This window comes from Telmatherina bonti (assembly GCF_933228915.1).
Source record: "Telmatherina bonti genome assembly, chromosome: 22".
In the NCBI taxonomy this organism is placed as follows: Eukaryota; Metazoa; Chordata; class Actinopteri; order Atheriniformes; family Telmatherinidae; genus Telmatherina; species Telmatherina bonti.
The window spans coordinates 5,521,993-5,535,282 of record NC_136631.1 but is presented as its reverse complement, the minus strand read 5'-3'; the positions used below and the strand labels follow the sequence as shown (position 1 = coordinate 5,535,282).

At 38.3% G+C, this 13,290-nt stretch overlaps 1 protein-coding gene across 3 annotated transcripts in view; it reads left to right on the top strand.

Moving 5' to 3' along the window:
* The first annotated feature begins 555 nt into the window (after positions 1-555).
* pals1a (protein associated with LIN7 1, MAGUK p55 family member a) overlaps positions 556-13,290 on the top strand; it is a 39,878-nt gene continuing 27,143 nt past the window's right edge. The window contains exons 1-2 of one of the 3 annotated variants that reach the window (XM_079262608.1): positions 556-704; positions 1,938-2,159. The gene's annotated coding sequence lies outside the window, so the exon portion shown is untranslated. Of the gene's footprint in view, positions 705-1,937; positions 2,160-9,885; positions 9,999-13,290 lie in introns of those variants that run through there. The other 2 variants (XM_079262607.1, XM_079262609.1) reach the window with 2 other exon arrangements.

Here is a 13,290-nt window from a genome sequence, read left to right as displayed (position 1 = left end):
AATGATTTGTTTGTATAAATCTATGCTTCTTGTTTTTCATTATAACAACAAAATGCACATATTTACTTATTTATACTTGTGTAAAATTATTCATTGGTATGATCAAAGTGGAAGCTGATTTTTTTTCATACATATTTATAATTTTTCTGTTAATAGATTTATTTATTGTTTGGTGTTCATTTTAAAATAAATTGAATTTTTTTTTTTTTTTTTTTTAAAAGGCATGACATTAATTAATAGAAATATTCCAGTTCTTGCTTTTACGTCTTTAATTGTTCTTCATTATTCACACTTTTTTTATTTATGGAAATACTCTTTCAAAGCTTTCCTGTCAGCGGCCAGCATTTTAGAGTTTCCGACTGTCAGCAAACGTATCATTCCATTCTGCTGTGTCCTTATTTAGTTTTGTAACGACATGTTCAATTGGTTTAGACTGGATTCCTTTCACCACTTTTATCCAATCAGCAATGCTGTTTTAACCCGTTGACTCCTCCCCCTGTCTGATCTGGAGGTGACAGACAGAAGAGGAGGAGGGAGAGTCATCGCTGCAGATCAACGAGGAACAAGTGTGTTCCAACGAAACTGTTCATCAGAGTAAACTGCAGCTTCAACTACGACTATTTGGATAAACACTGACACTTATTAACGAGTTTGGAGTTGGATGTAGCTGTGTAAAGGAGTGCTTGGAGCGTTGAGACACAGGGGTGAGTGTAGCAGTGTTTTCGCTCCGGGTTGAAGAGGCTTTGTTATCAACAGGTGCCGCACAGCTAGCCGTTAGCGGCTAACATTAGCCTGAACATATTTTATTTAAACTTTGTTTACTTAATAAGCTTAACCGACACGCATAAACTATATCAACAATTTTAATTTAAAAAGTCACGGCTGTAAATGTAACGAATAGCTTAGAGGCTCACTTTGACAGAAGAGTCAAAAGAAGAAAACTTAATTTCGTTCAGCTAGCCTAATGCTAGATAGCTGTCACTCCACCCTAACATACTGAAACTTCACCCTGATGATGTGTAATTATTGACAGAGGACTGTTGTTGTGTTTCCCTGCTCTTGTTTCTTAGCACTGGTCAATGACACTTTGTATTCACAGAAATAATAATAATAATTAGTTTTTCCTACCTTCTAAATAAGTTGAGTCAACAACAAACCAATAGTTATAAGTTAAAGTTTGTTTGTTTGTTTGTTTTAGACATACAAGCTTTGCTTCTGCCTATTTTGTTTTTGTTGCTTGATTGTTTTTGTGTATGGACAAACTGATTGTCTGTGAGTGATACAATAAAAAATAGCTAACTATTATGTTAATTTATTATGTGGACCCTGATGGACCAAAACAAACCCGTCGGGACAAAAACTACAAAAACAAAACCTGAAAAACATAATTTCCAATCTTTTCCATGCATATATTTCCACAAGCAGCCTGGGTTCTTTCATCTGAACTTTAAGGAGAATGGCCTGATTTGATCCTTCTGAATATGCCTTCATGGATCCTTATATTAGGGGCAAATTGTGAATGTTTTGCCTCCTTCGGCAGTTTTGTTTGGTAGATAATAAAAGACTTATAAATACAATGAAATGTTGGACAGTCATTGCAGCAACTGGTAAAAGGCAAGTTAATCATAACTAAAAGAACAGAACAAAGTGTGGAAAGGAACAAAATATATGGCATGTCAGAAGAACTTGTGCAACAGTTTACCTTTTGAATCATGTTTCACTAGCGGATTTTATATCTTACAGGACAGTGTGTAACTCATTTGGCTTTTTATTAGAAAAAATCAAGTATTGCTTTCATAAATACAGATTTTACAGAAGTACAGTTGCAACAAAATGAAAGTGTTATTGTAGCTTAGAATGAGTTATTTATAAATATATAGGTGGCGGCTACAGACTATATAAAAAGATTGACTGAGCCTCCATGATGTCACCCGTAGGTTTCTGAAGAGCTGAATCGAAGCTCGGTGGGCGGTTCCTTTAATCGCCATCTTGGCAGCGTCATGCGTGTCGTCTCACCCGGAAAATACAAATATGAGCAAAGAGGTGGAGCTGAGAGGGGGGCTGTGAACGGCATGGTGGATGATTGACATCGAGCAAACTCTGTGCTCTCTGTAGCTAAGAGCTAACTGAGCTAACCCGGAGCTAACCAGCTAACGGAGGTAAGCGGGCTAAAGCTAAGTCACGTTGTTAACCGGCTAAAAACCGCGGTTGTTCTACGTTCTTTTGACTTGAAGCAAGAGATCAGTTATCTGTCAATCAAAAGGACACGCCCCTAAATATGCCGAACTTCAAGATCAAATTACTTTTAAACGGGTGAGTTAGAAAAAAATTCACTCCCCCCACAGTTGTCATGAAGGTAAACCTGACCTATTAAACCGAGAATAGATTTTTGTACCAGGCTGTAAACATGTTTATTTTTACTGTAAACATGTTTATTTATGCTGTGAAGTTGGTCTTTTTAACATGGGAGTCTATGGGGATTTGCTCTGTTTTGCAGCCCCTAGTGGATGAAGGAGGAACTGCAGTTTTATGCACTTCCACATAGGCTTCACTTTAAACCGCCAGAGGCTCCATCCATCTTTCATATACTGTCTATGGTGGCGGCGTGGCGCACCCAGCAGAAGGTGCAGTGTGTTGTTGGGATGTTGAAATGGAGGTCCATTTTTTCTCTTTTCCCAGTGAGAGAGGGGAAAATAGCCAAGGAACAACAAAAAAATAATTACCGTTACTGTGTTTACCAGTTGGAGATGGTTCATGAAGGAGAGGCTTATTGGCATCAATAACAGAACAGAATTATGTATCGTTCTGTACCGCATCACCTGACGGGACATTCCAGCTCCTGCAACATGTTGATTTGTTTCATATTTGTGTCTCTTCTGTCGTGGTAATAATGTGCTTAAACGGTGAGGCGCCAGAGAGCACCGCTCACTTGTTTGCATTTATTTAGCGCTACATGGGAGTTATTCTCACACACTGAGGCGAAGGGTGTAAATTTGGTTTAGCTGTGAGTCAAACTGGCTGACAGTCGAGCTGTGAGCAAAGTTAGAGCAGTAAACAGTGATTTTAAGCTTTGACAAAACCCAGCGGTAACTATAGGTTCTTGTTAGCTCTCCTGTTTAGCAAACATCATCTGACTCCTTTTGGGTGTGATGATAACAAATAGACATACATCAAAATTTCACTGCCCCTTTAAAAAACTGAGCAGTCTGGTGCCCTAGTTTCTGTTTTGGTTTTGTTTTGAATTCTTAAAAGTATATTCTGAAACTAAGTTGTATTCCTGATGTTGTTTTTGGTTCCTGTTTTATATTTATCTAGACAGATGTCCTTATAACATGCAAACAACCATAAACGAGGAAGAACTTTGTGGAAAATGAGGATAAAACTTGCTGCAGTGCAGAAACAAATATGCGAGAGCCTTGGATCTTATCTGAGGAGAGTGGTATGTGGAGCCAAGCCTGCATTAGATTACACCTAAACTGTTGACCTCAGTGTTTGTGGCAGAACTGAAGTGTGGCGTATCACAACTTCCTGTCTTCATGTTTACCTTCATTTGAAATCCACAAACACAGAAACGTGTATATTTCTGATATAACAGCGTTTGCATGACGCCATAGTAACTCCACGTTCAAGGTAAAACGCCTGCACTTGTTTCTATGACACTAACTCTGGTTAGTATACAAACAATGAGAGTAAAGCTTAAAAAATACAGGCGCTGAGAAGACGAGGAGGAGAAAGGAAGATGGGTTGCTTTAAGACTAGTAGGGGTGTAATGATACACAAAGGTCATCGCTTTTAGAGATGGTATGAGGGTTAAAAGAAAAATATATTTTTTGTTTGGAATTATGTCTTATGTTTTAATTTAGCTTTTTCTGTCATTTTATAAATTATTTTATTTTAGCTCTTTCTGTCATATAAATAATTTCTTTTTTTTTTTTTAGAGATTGTTTTTATTACAGTTTTATGCTTCCTCTGCATCCTGCTGTAATGTAGGTGATGTAAATGCATCCTGATACCGCTTCAGGTCCAAACCGCAGGAGGCAGGATACACCCTGGACAGGTCGCCGCTCCATTTTATTTCATTTAATTTCATTTTAGAACCCGGCTGTCCAGCTTGCTGTATTCATTTATTTTATCTTGAGCTTTGATTGAACTCCTAAACTTTTTGCTTTGGTTCTTTGTTTGTTTTTATTTTTATTTTGCACAAAAAACATGAGAAAAACCAGTTTGAGCCACTTTGCACTTAACCCTCTGATGCATAAATTATTTAAAAAATCAGCGCCACATTTTTTCACATACAATATTTTACCTATACAGACATGCACAGAGGCACTTTTCTTTGTCTTTGATATTATTTGACTTTTTGTTTAGTTTATTTGATTTATTCTATAGAAATATTAATTTCATATAATATTTATATAATAGAAAAATCAACTGGTACTATTTTCTTGTCCTGTTTATCACTGACGTAAACCTGGTAATTATGTGTTGGTGTATTTTTGACATTTTTTAATATATCTGTTTATTGTTCAGTGAGTGGCAGTGTGTTGGGTGACCTTTCCTAATGTCTACTAAAGTGGTAAAACTACACATATGCCATCCTGCCTTATAAATATACTAGAAAACAGCCTGTAAACAGGCGTCCAGTGTTTGTGGACACGATGCATGCAAGCTGAGGGAAGAAAAATGCAGCGAGCTGAACGGATCGGACACAAAACTTATTTACAGTGTTTAGATGCAACACATATGATCCATTGATACATGGAATTATCTGTGCAGAAGATTCTGTTCTGAATTATATCCAGTGGCATAAATGTTTTACTTTAGTCATAGATTTGAAGGAAAAAAGAAGTGATGAAGGTTTTTATCTGAACAAGTTGATGTCTGTATTCCCGTCTTTATAGCTACATAAGTGCAGTAACTTTCCCTTTGAAAGAGGTTTTAGCTCCTCGGCGATGCTCTGGACTTTGTGTTGACCTTTCAGATAGGCCATACTGGCAGGTATGGGGTCACGTCACCATGGTGACGAGGGTCAAAGCTGACTTTACCGTACACAGAGTGAGTGAGTGAGGATGGGCGCTTTGGGAAACAGGCCAGTGAAATACAGAAGCCCTCTGTTCTCAGGAATGCTTTCCTGCTCTCTGCTTCTCTGACCTGATTGGTGCTCAGCCGCCGAATCAAAACGTGTCACCAAATCAGGGTTAGATTTACACTGGGTCCTGTATCCTCTCAGCCGTCCACGTCTGATACGGCCAGGCTTCCTTCCTGGTTGCGCCCAGTCAGTGTGAATAATTTTAGCATGCAGAATGAGAGCTGGCTGAGCAGTTTTTATCTATCAGCACAAAGAAACCTGCCTCAGCCAGTTTGGCTCAACTTGCCTTCCAGCTGGAGTCTGGATATTAACCATGATCTGACTTCAGGGTTTATGACAGATTCTTCCCATACAGACTGGAGTTTCTTCTTGAAAAGAAGTCGATTTTCATTGTACTCTGGGATTTAGGGTTAGCGTGACTGATAATCTGGAGAAAACAACTTTAAGTTTTTGGACTTTTGCAATAAAAACAAGATTTCAGAGCGGCACCAGTGTGAGGAATGCCTTTAATTCTTTACTGATGCCAGCATTATTTCATTTTTACATAAACTTATACTCACCATTTATGAATTAATCTAATTTTGTTTACTGTCATTACGATGTCACAATTAGAAATGGTTATTAAAGGTTTTTTATTTTTTCTGTCTTTCCATGCCAACATAACAAAATAATACAGACACAAATAAAGTAAGTAAAAATCTCCTCTGCTGTATGAAAAATGAACAAATCCTATATATAACTCTGGATTTCTGTCAGAGAGAACAGATGGGAAAGCTGCAGGACCGCTACTTGAGGGGCTTCTTCCTGGAAACTACATGATAAAAAATGTTTCAGACATTTCTTTAGAAAGCAGGAAAAGCAGGAAAACCCTCTCGCCAGCGCTGTCTTACTTCTCTATTTATAGTAATAATACTCAATCATTTTAGTTTTATGGACATGAAAACATGGACAAACTTGCTACATATGGAGGTTATAGAAAGCAGAGAGAGAGAGAGAGAGGTGTAAAGTATATTACTATAAAATAGTAATATTACAAAGATGTTTATCCAGCTCAAGTTACAGGAGGAGAAAAAAGTAGGGCCCGACCGATATGGATTTTTTTTTTATACCGATATAAAGACTGACAGCGATATAATGGCTGATAAATCCATCCACCAGAAAAAAATTCAAAAATAATACTCAAAGCTAAAACACAACATTCTCAGCTCATTCTTAAACTCATGTTTACCTGTTAGACACCATGAACTATCTGAATTATTCACCTATTTAAAAAAAAAAATGTAAATCCGGTTTTCTTATTCCACAGTGCCTACACACCGTCACTGTTTTATCAGCTGACCTCTTCCCTTCTTCATCGTATCTGACAGGGAAACCAAAGTGTTCCCACACAGGGGATTAGAATGAACTGAGGCGTTCAAGTTCCTCTGTTCGCCATGACCGCGCCGCACTTGTGTGGAACGATTATGCACGCAGCTTTTTTTTTTTTTTAATCAATCCGGTGATCACGTGTGTGCCGAACCGTAGATACTGATCCGAACAGATCGCAGATCAATAATGATCTGTTGCACCACTAATAATAATAAGTATTCAGAAGTTGTGTAAATGGCACACAGCCACCAACTTTCACACACGTTCACCAGGCTAAACACGAAGCACTGCATTCCTTGCTGCAAGTTTGTAGAGAATGTAAGAGGGAAAACATAACTGTGTTTGTTTATTTAACATTTCAACTTACCAGGGACAAAATATAAAATACTCGTGAGCAGACTTCACCCTACTTGGCTCAGCTTCTATCTGTTTCACCGTCCGGTTTGCTCTGTCTCGGCTTCCACGGTAGGCAGCCATGAGCAAGGATGACCCCGCCCCCGCTACTTATCCAGCAGACATGGGCGCCATCTGCTGGATAAGTAGCCCAATTACATTTTTAACTTGGCAGTCTCAGAAACAAACATGACAAAAATAAATCAATAAAAAATCTGAAATTTTTTACCGATAGCCGATATCACCCTGGAACCCCATATCGGCCGATAATATCGGCTGGCTGATATATCTGTCGGGCCCTAGAAAAAAGTCGCCTCTGATTCTTGTTTCTAAGTACTGCTAACACATTTTGCCTGTATACTAAATCAAAACATTTAATAACATTATGAAAAATATGTTTAACGTGATTTATTTATGATTCAACATAAAGAAAAGATAGTGATGATAATTTTGTTTGATTACTTGAATTAATGGATACTAAATGGAGTATAAAGTAGTATAAACGTAGAAAAACATAAACATGAATGGTGAAAAAAGATGCATTGCAAATGTTTAATAATCAATCTGTTTAACCCTGAACTGTAAAGGAATCTAGTCATGATGTACCTCAGATAGCACACTCCTCATCTTTATGACTAATTGCATTAAATTGCATATAATATCATGATTAATTGTGAAATGAGAGTCTTTACTTGCTTAATTCCACTAAGAAAATGATGCCCTGGATTGTGTCTAGTAGATTCACCAGCAGTGGGCTGGCTTATTGCAGCAAATGGGGGATTAGGTGGTGAAGTTAAGGACCTTTCTCAGGGTCCTACAATGTTGATTTGGACCCCTGGTACCTCAGACCCAAGCCTGGACCCATTAAGCCACCACTCTCCCCAGTTTGACGTTAGTATTGGTGACATCCCTTTGATAAGCAGTTTTTTTTAAATATAATCTGGTGTTATTTCTGACTGATCTGCTCTGCTGTAATGTAAAAACAAAGCAACTCGTTGATGTTGTTTAACTTTGTTTCCTGATCTGATGATCTAGTTCAGAGATCATCTCCTCTGGAACAAGACGATATTATTGGATCTTTACAACGAATTAATCATGCCGTTAAACATCACGTTTAATTGTAAAGTTAAGTATTCATGACATGTAAACATGGCTGCAGTTATAAAGTGTAAACTAAGACTTCTGTGGGTCGGTGGCGCACACAGCGGTGTGTGTTTTTGTACGTTTTTTTCGGCTTTTATTACAATAGTCAGCCTGATGAGCCAGTGAATCCTACTGGCTTTCTAAACTGGAACATCCACAATGAATCACCTCTTTAACTGGTCATTTAGCTTATTTGTTTAGCACAATCCAGTACATTACAAATAAAAGTGCTGGACATAGAAGACTGCAAACATGACAGAGACATGCAGAAGAGGCATAAAAAAAGACATAAAATAATATGAAGAAACAAAGTTATGTTTAGACATATTTAAATAGATGTGCAAGCATCATAAAATAATATGAAATGATGAAGATAATGGATAAATAGTCAGTTTTATGTGAAAGATGGAGCAATCTTTCCAGAATTAAGGGGTCCCAAGATTATTTCAGGGGGTTTGCCAGATTCTTGTAAATATATGCTTAAATGCATAAATGGCTACGTTAATTTTTACCGTGTTAAAAAATCCTAATTTAACATTATTTCAGCGTGAGAAGCCGACTTTGGGCGAGTAGGTGAACCAGATCCACCAAAAAACTTTATTTTGCTTATTTATTTAAGTTTCTATTATTTTACTTACTGAATTTGCTTACTAGAGTTAATTAAAAAAAAAAAAAAAAAAAAAAAATCCTAATTTAGCATTATTTCAGCGTGAGAAGCCGACTTTGGGCAAGTAGGTGAACCAGATCCATCAAATTTATTTAAGTTTCTGATATTTTTCAAGCCTCGTATTCATAATTTTTATTAAAATATGTCCTGAAACAAAAAAAAAAAAATCTAAATTTGAAATTATCTGGTAGAGAGAATTTCATTTTCGGCATATTTGAGTTTTAACATCATCCACCAAAAACCCTTTTATCCGTCTTATTTCTGAAGTTCCTACCAGCTTTTAAGCCTCATATTGAAAGCATGGCAGCAGGAGCTAACACACACACACTCGCCAACACCAACACACGCTGTCTTTGGGTTCGTGGCTGAAAAGGTTCGAGCCCCACCAGGATAGCGGCTTCACCTGAACCCAGAATGTACCGGTTTAATCTGGGGTGAGGCTGCCCAGCCTGCTGAAGGTTTTCCAGAGGCAGCCATCAGTTTTACTGCAGATATCTGTGAGATTTACTGCGACTCCCTCGCAGCTGGACTTCATTTCAACTCATTCCTCTGTGCAGTAACTCACAATGCTTTGTTTCCTGGACCTGCAGTGACAGGACAAGCTGCTCATTTAACACGGAGGAGGAGGATACTGGATGTTTAAGTGGAAGCAGTTGATAACAGGTAACAGCTGCATCCATATTTCTCTGGGAATCTCCAGAAAACACACGTGATTGTCTTCAGGACACTGTTGGCTTCAGGTTGAACCCATCTCATCTCTCCACCGCTGCACTGACAGAATCTTTTTTACATTGTAGTCTGTAACCGGACCAAGAAAATAGTTTCATTTTCCTGTTTACCTTATGAAACTTGATGAAAAAAAACCATCTGATGCAGACGGGAGCTGAGCTTTAAGGAATGCAGAATTTATATTAAGTTGAGAGGAAATTCAGGCTAATAGAAACCACTCTGATGGTGATGAACTGTGAGATTCTCCCTGTGCTCCCAGCCCTTCGTTGTGCAGCGCTTTTCTGTTTCCCAGTAAGACACACACACATTCATGCATGCACAGCAGGAGGTTAGCTGTGACGGCAGATGGTTGTGTGTCTGTTTGTTGCAGAGAGAGAGAGAGAGAAAGAAAGGGGGGGCGGTATTTGGTCATCAACCCTGCGTGTCTTTCTGTGGCAGTTTGCAGTTCAGTAGGTCAGAAGATAAGGCCTTATTTAGCCAAGTCACTGGTTTTAGGGCAGGGATTTGATGGAAAACTGGTCTGCAAACTGGGTTCATTCTCCCCCTGCAGACTCTACCAGAAGCTTCAACCTTCAGATTTGAGAAGGAATGTATGGATCACAGCTCAAAGTGAGTTTGTCTCTGTTGGCTTTCCTCTCCATGAGGTGTTTTAGTTGGCATGACATGGATAAAACCAGTTACTCGGCAGCAGCGTTGGCTTGTGGCCGCGGTGTTTACATGGACAGACTTAGCCAACACCTGCTAAAATGATGTTATAAGACTTATTTTAAGCCGTCCTACATGGAGCCGGTCAAATGTTGAGCTTCCTCTGCTGTTTCTTGTTTGATTTAGGATCAAATGGCGACAACAACAGTATTACTTTAGCAAAGGTACTTATTGATGACTTATCACTACATTTTAAAGGAAATTCAAATGGAAACATTAATGTTGTATTTATGATCAGTAATGCATATTTCTTTTCAACCATAAAGTCGCAGCAGGGGTTTTATTTTATAAGTTTATTGTTGCAAACTGAAATAGATCACACTTTATCGATTTGAAAATTAATTTTAAAGCACAGTCAGCCTACGGACATGATATTTTCTAGGGCTGTGACGATATGCTTTTGTCCTGATTTAATTCAATTCCGATTTTTTTTTGGGTGCCGATTCGATTTAAATTACGATTCTCTCAATTCTTCAATATTGCTGATTTATGTAGATTAAAAACAAAAAAAATGTATAAAACTTTTTTTTTTTATTTTGCTCGTCATTTTTCTTGATTTCAATTTGGATAACACAGTCTGCTGCTATAACGCCCAAGAATACCAGTTAAAAAAAAAAGATCAATAAAAACAATAAAACTTACAAAATTTTTCATAATGGATTATTTTTTATTTATTTGAAAAAATAAGTTTGTACATTTTTCAATTTTCCCAACCCTAATGTCTTCAGCTTCCGCTGTCAGATTATGAGGCTAAAATGAAGGGATCAATAGATATAACATAGGGCTGGGCGATATGACGATATATATAGTTTGGACAATAGAAAATGTCCATTTTTCATACAAGGCTCTATCCTTTATGCCACAATAAGGTGCTGTACTGCGGTATTTCACGTCAAGATACGCTTTATGGCATGCTCTATTATATAAACAAACATGGAGGAAGACGGTAGCAGTCGTGTTTCGAACAGGGTAATTCATTAAAAGATGACCAGCCAGTAATCAGGATAAAGAATACAGAATAAAGAATAGAGTCAATGAGCCAAAGCAGCAAAAGCAGCATCAAGTGGAGGCGAAAGCTCATAATAAACTCCAGACCAAACGCTGCAGCAGGTATTTACCTGTGGAACGTCATATGGCCATAGTTCCCCCAGATGGAAGGAGATCACTGCTGCTGTTGCCTAGCAACATCTGACACATGACTGATGACTGACACAACATTACACAGGTTTATGTATATATTGTTATGGGGAGATAAAATAAGCTGTATCGGGATATGAGGTTATGGTCATATCACCCAGCCCTAATATAGCAGCATACAGAGCAACCAGAAGAAGAAAACACTTCTTCCTGCTACTATCTACCTGCTCTCCTCACTGCAGCACCTCCACCTCAGCTGCATCCCAAACGTCTTCTTGGCTTTATTCCAGCCGTAGAGGATCATTATTTTCCTGCTTTTCTCATCACTTGTTTATCTTTGGCTGCTCCTGATTGGACGTTACCGTCAGTTTAAGCTCTCCGATTGGTGGAAAGTCTGACAGGAAGTGTCTTCATCACAATGTCCAGGTGAAAATAGAGGTCTCTTGGCAACATGGTAGTGATGGTGATGAAGATGTGATAAATAATGGTGGATCATTGTGGATTAACTATACATGTTGTGTCTGCGCTATAAACCTTCTGGATGGGATATAAATGCCTGGAAAACTTCTGTAGATCAGCTGAAGGGTCAGGTATCCATCACAATTTGTCCCAGAATGACACACTACCTATCATTCTTAGAAAATGTGAGAATGTTTTAAGGGTTACAAATATACAATATTTATTTTTTTCTACCTACAGAGCACCTGCAGTAAATTCAGATTAACATCAATCCCACTCAGTTGTCTTAAATACAACGTCTACAGATGCCTTGATCTAACTTTTGGCCCAAATTAGCCCTGCTGTGATGTAAAACTGACTTCTGACCACCAGCTTTAACACTTAAATGTCAGCTTAGAGAAGAAAACCTTCTTGTATAATGAGATTATTTGGCTGGAGTACCAGGAATGTAAAATTTCCTGGAAAATTCCCAGTAAACTGATGGGAGTTTTAATGACGTATACACATTTACACAGATGTTTACTAAGGCTGATCTGATAAGAGGGAAGTTTGGGAGGCTGGTTAGACTTTTTCACCAAATCCCTCTGAAACACAGCAACTCTGAGCAGGCTGCTGTGTGTTGAAACTAGAAAAGTGACTTGATGAACATACCGGAACGTACATGTGAGTCAGCTAGAAACAGCTTAATGATAAATACACAGCAAGTCACCAGTCTAAACATCTATAAGTTAACTGGAGCCATGCACCGGCCTGTAATCAGCAGGGTCTCCTACTGAACATCGTTTATATGATCAGTATTTATGTCTAATCTTTAAGGTATTTATCAGGATGTTTGGGTTGCAGCGGAAACTTTCAGCTTGTGTGAAATCTGAGCTTCAGACTGCAGCACTTTTCACCGTTTCATGGCTCCAGTGTTGCTTCTATGTACCAGCGGCTCCGTCTCGTATCTGCATCATGACTTTTGCTCGGTCATGCTGTTCTTGAACAGGTTTTTCTTTTCCATACTGGACGTCTTTTGTTTGTGTTTTCATCACTAGTTGGGCAGAATTATCAGGAAGGATCTCTGCTGACGGCCAAAACACTTCACATGCAACAGTGCACATATTTCTCTGCAGTTATGAGCAACATGCATCGTAACTGAGAGACATGACATTTTAAGGATTGCATATGAAGTGATATGCATGGATGTTTTTTTTAAACTATTGTTTATTTATTGAAATTATTGTTGGAAACTATGAAAGAGTTGAGGATTACTTATTGCAATGTAAAAACTGTCATGATCGCATTGAATATTTCCATCATTTAAACACACAACTGATCGGATCAGTTTGTCCAGCATCTGTGTAAACATGCCGGCTGAAACATGTTTCTTTTTTTATACATTAATGACATTTTAGGCTTTAAAATAGCTCATGAGTTAGTTGAACCCATCATAGAACCAGAACCAGAGTTACAACACGCATGCCCCTGCCAAGATGGTGATGGTAGGAACCGCCCACCGAGCTTCAATTCAGCTCTTCAGAAACCTACGGGTGATGTCATGGAGGCTCCGCCCATCTTTTTAATACAGTCTATGGTTCAGACATAATAGCTTCCTTAA